Raw genomic sequence first — 6,000 nt, forward strand, 5'->3', positions numbered from 1 at the left:
CTGATTTTCATTTTTTTTTTATTTCTGTGTTTCAGATTTAATACTGTTTTTAATATTTTTTCCCCTCTTTCGGAGTTAATTATGGCTGATAAACTAACAGTACAAGAAAGAGTTGAATTGGTTTTTATGTTTGGAAGACATGGGGCAACACACCACTCTGTAGCTTAAGCATTCAACCTCATTGCGACTCCTGGGACACCCTGTAGGGGCCTATATTATATATATGTAGCCTAAACTGCGGGCGCACTGACTAGTATATCCAAATAGTTGAAATCGCTTTTAACCACATTTTTCCTACTCTATGTATATGTAGACTATATGTGGCTCTGTATGGGGTCACGTAACAGGCCTACAACTTCAGAGAGAGAAATTCTAAATCAGCGAGACGGGACTAATTCAGTATATACAGGCCCCTCTCAGCTCGCGGTGGTACTCATGGTCTATAACAAGCAGTACCGGCCTAACTGTAGTCCTGTACGCCCAGGTAATAGAGCATAACGGGACTGCATGGAGAAAGCAGAAGACGACAATACAATAACCAAAAGTAATACAATAACCCCAGGTTTAGCTCATGACATTAAGTAACACAGTAAAAAATGTGTGAAAATGAGGCTATATTTGTGCATGGAACTAAGTCTATGTTTATTTCTCTGGTTACACGTATATAGGTTCGTGTAGGGCCATGTATAACGCTCTCCATCAAACAATGTCCATTTAGTCTACCCTTAGATCCATGCGGTATAGGCTGTATATGTTAAATGTTGATAATGAATAGCTGTTAAAAGCCTTTTGATAAAGCAAAGAGCAAATGCGTGCGCAAATAGACACGCAAAACTCCGAATGACGTTAACGGCTAAAAATAGCAACTGCTCAACTTCCCTCAAAATATACTCTATACTGTTTTATGGAGAACGCAGAAACGTGCTATTAGCTAACATTGCTTAATATGCATGACGACATAGATTAGCCGATAGGTGTCCTAAGTACATGCAGGCAGTGAAATGAATACATAGGACACAAATAAATGTGATGTGTAACAAGATGTGACGTGTTTGATACTTGTACGGTACGTAATAGAGATAAGCACGAGTATATACAGTGTATATTTAGGCTGTATGTATGGGATCGTAAATAGCCAATGTTAAGCATACACGTAGGCCTCCAATATGACATTGGCGAACACAAAAGACGGTCAGGCTGAATATGGGATAAACTGAACATATGTAGAAATATACGCCATGAATACTGTGGTATTTATATCAGGTATAGTTCCGCAACAAACTTCTTGAAATCAACTCGTTTGCCAGGTACCTCAGGAAAGGCGCGGGTTGTTTGAATTGATTCCGCACGGCCTCTCCCCGCAATACGGCCTAACCTCCCCGCTGCGCGCAAAATCGTGAGATATGTATTTTTTTTTCGTTCCACTGATTGTAAATATGGACGACGTGTCCAGAATTTCTGGCACTCTGCATGTTTCATAAAAATGATTGACTCTAATTCCGCAAACCCCGAGCTTGGGGCAGAGTATTTACGTTTACGTTTAACATTATAACTGATTCTTAGCAATAACCGGCTTTGATAATAAGACTTTATGGCCGTGCATACAGAGCGTTCCTATATTGCATTTGCTACTTCGCTATAGGCCTATGGTTAAAAACAATGTCCTGGCTGTAGACTAAGTGCTCATGCACTGTATACGTTCTTACATCGTGCCCCAGTTTTCGCCTAGAGCTCATTTAGGGTGCACAAACAAGATATGTAGATCACTGACCAAATGACACAGGGGACAGCACGACATACGCCAAACAGTCGAGGAATGTGCGTGACCGGGTCGCTCTCTGGTCGGGGATAACGTGACACGGCAGAGGAAAACACCTTCCTAAAAGGTGTCAAACAAATTTTTGGAAATTTGGAATTTCATGTCATATGTCTTACACTATACACATGCACTTGTAATTGATGGCGAGTTCAGACCAGGAACACAAACACGACTATCACAAATGATAGAAACAATATTCTTTTTGATCATTAATCATGGTTAACTTGATTTATTGAATTCATGTTTACAAATCGGTTGACTTTAGAGGCCGCATTATCATGGTGTTAGGACTCAAAGGAGTGTAATAATGTAAAAATTGTATTTATTTATTTGATTGGTGTTTTACGCCGTACTCAAGAATATTTCACTTATACGACGGCGGCCAGCATTATTGTGGGAGAAAACGGCAGAGCCCGGGGTAAAATTGCAATAACGAATAATGTATAAAACGCTCAACTACATATAGTGAACAAGTACGTGTAATCACGGTGATACAATTAGAAACAGTTTTGGAGTAAATAATTTTATAAAATGAAGTATACCTTCTTCCCAACAATATCGACCCTAGTCCAAACCGAAATGACCATTCCATGTTCACAAATTTGTTATAAAAAAATAAACTTCATGAAAAATAGGACTACACCCAAAAATTTGATCTTTTAATTTGACACAAAGTATGTTGTCTGAGTGATGCTAGAATGCTATCTGCTACTTCAGCAGGTTATTCTGTGAAATATAACACACATGCTGGTATTAATTCAAGATAAAAAAAAGATTCTGTTCGACTAACAGGATATTATGTTGAATATGAGATAATATAATGCCATAATAGCAGAATGCATCATCATGCTAGCATCACACACTTTTGCCTAAGCAAAGTATCTTCAGAGGTTTCATGAAACCGGGCACTGACCTTCCTCCACAAACCACATGCAGCACTTGACTGAACAAATTATGAAACATCCCTCCATCGCATTCCATGTATACATGTATTTTGTATGAACGTGCTGATAGAAAATGTACTCTCAGTATGATACCTATATGTTTGCCTATATTATTATTTGATACTATGTAGGAGGGTAGTGACACTAAAAAATTAATCTGTTAATTTTAACAGAAAGTCTTATCTCAGAATGTGCTCTGCTATTGCAGCAGATTGTTCTATTAAATATAACACAAACATTCTATTAATCAAACATGAAAATTCTGTTAGACCATTATGAGTGTAATCAGGGTATTACATGTATGTTGTATACTAGCATAAGGGAATATTGTGTTACAATAACAGAATACATTCTAGCCTTAACAGATTTTTTTTTCAGTGTAATGGCAAATCATTCCGTAACACAGGCATGTGTCATAAGGATATATAGTTACAGTTATACAAAGGTTTTTGAAAAAAAACATGTTTTTAGGTCTTTAGGAAAAATACACTACCACCACGTTTGCAAAAAAAAAACGTCTAGAATTGTTTATCCAATAAAAAAAAGCTTTTGTTAAAAGTTCTCACGAAGACTGGTGAAAATAGAGTGATCCTTGTGGGCCACGAAACCGTAAGACCTGTTCGCCCAGTAAAAATGTCTGTCTTTCAAAAATAATATATTATGCCGGTTTCTGTAAAGTCTGTATAAAAAATCTTCAATGGCACTGAATAGATGGGCCCTTTATTAGCTATTAAAAGACGTTGTGTGTGCAACATAGTTTTTCCGGGCTATTTTCATGCATCACGTCAGCTGATGTCTCATATGGACCGCTGTAATTCAAGTGTTAAAACTTTACAACGATCTAAACATGTTCAATCCGAGTACATGGTAATTGACATCTCGATGCATGCGCAATATATAATTATACTGACTAGCGTTTCAGTGTTACTGAGAAATACGAGACAACAGTATATGCTTTATCTCTGCCAAAATGATTGATGTATGGTTCATGACTCGACGAGTTTGAATCATCAACGAAACATTTAACTTTTCATGTACTTTGCGGTGCACTGATACACTATACCCTAAACACTGAACCTCCGATTGAGGTATCAAGCATATAAAAACTGATCGTTATTTGAAATAAGCCGTTGAACAACCCATACAAAAGTTTCCTCTTTATATAATATGGGAAATGTTTGGACCTACAAATGGGTCAAATATACATGAACGTATAGCAAGCGTACAGTGTTCTATATATTGTCTATCTTGACATTTTGAAAGATTTACAGCATGGAGACCACAACCAGAGCAGCGACGAAGATGTTCTCGTTAGCAAATGCATGGTCAAAAGTAGCAGATTAGATACCATCTCTTGTCAGTTTACATCATTTAAATACGGTTTTATTTTTAATGTTCATGTATGTGCATAAATATATTATAGCAAACTTCACGCCCCCGCCACTCCTACAGCACCGTGACATAACCAGAAATAAGTACAACAAAGACAGTGATGCCACTAAAAATTTGTTATACGTCACCGGTTCAGATTTAATACAAATTACATAATAAACAATAATATGTGAAAACAATACAACAGGACATCCCCCCCCCCCTCACCAAATCCCGAGTAAAGTTTTATATATAAACATGTATCCACAGTGTATATGTTTATGTGTATGAATAAATTCTTCAACTTCTGCAAAAAATTAAACTGAAAACGCTTACCCATATTGTTACCTCAATCATACAGGTTATCTTTTCGTTTGAGTATTATTTTTTTAGATTTAAATATACTGATGGGTCGAGGGTAATCTGTCACTAAATATGCTTGGCCCTATTCATATCAGTCACGTCAAAAATCTGTACTAGTGCCTGGTCTTCGTTTTCGTTCTATGTATCACACAGAGAAATGATACACCCATGACATAGAACATGACGGAAAACGCTTGCTTTGCAGACGGAAACTTAACTGCAGAGAGGTATACCTAACATTTTTACCGTGTAGATTAATGACTGTTCCAAGTATCTAACATTGAATAAGCTATAAATACAGATGAATATCTTGGATCGTACACTATTTGCGACACAACCATAACTCTAGACCTTAGATACAGGAAAATTTAATTTTACTTAGGGTCAGCCACAGTTCATGCTTTGTATATTTTAGATCAATTTTATTTTTGACGAAAACGTTAAGCTGGGGAGGCGAATTTCTACACTGGACGAACATAATATGGACTGTATATAAGTTGCCCTCAGACTGCCTGGTTTCCTGCCATCATATATGATGCTGGTCGCTTTCGTATGAGAGAAATATGTTTGACTACAGTGGAAAACACCAGATAAGTAAATAAAAAAATGAAAACTGTGGACTGTCATAAAAATATTTTTTGAATAACCTGTCTACACATCGCAGTGATAATTTACAGATATCGCTACAACATAATTGCTATGTACATGTAGGATTCCCCAACTCGTCTTACCTACAATCGCTTCCATTTTTATAAATATATAACGCCAAAATTTTCATATTTATTAACCTACCACTAAAAGCATGCTGTTCACTCAGTTTTGGAATTATTTTTGTGTGATGCAAATGGAATTGTCTACTGCATATTTATTTTTTTTATTTGATTGGTGTTTTACGCCATACTCAAGAACGTACGGCGATCAGCATATATGGAGGGAGGGAAGCGAGCAGAACCATTGGAAAACCTAGAACCATTGCTTTCAGATCTTCCCACGTGCGTCTGTTGCATAAATTACCCCATTATATACATGCACATGTATTGCATGCATATACATGTATATTTCAAAAAGTGCAGTCGACAAACTTTGACATTTGTCAACAATACCCGGTTGTTATTAGACTAAACATCCTCTGTATCGACCCCTAGCGATGCCAGATCATTTATAAACGTACAGCCTCGCTTGCAGTATACAGGAGTATAGATTTAACATATCCGTATAGGCCTATACACACACATATATAGTACATAGCATGGATAGTGTACATGCACTTGTATGCATATACACGGAGAAGTGTAGAGGTCACGTGCAGGATGCAAGCTCATGCTAGGTTCTTATGTATTTTTTTTCTCGATTTTTCCTTAAGGAGGAAAAGAGAATTGAAAATAATTTTTGTGTGGTGGGTATTTGGGGCCACCATTTGATATTTATAGTCTTTGTTTAATAACGTCATAAATGAGGATGTAAAACAGTTTCAATAAATATTTTTGCACTAGAATTTGATCT

This window comes from Liolophura sinensis, chromosome 12 (genome assembly GCF_032854445.1).
Source record: "Liolophura sinensis isolate JHLJ2023 chromosome 12, CUHK_Ljap_v2, whole genome shotgun sequence".
NCBI lineage: Eukaryota > Metazoa > Mollusca > Polyplacophora > Chitonida > Chitonidae > Liolophura > Liolophura sinensis.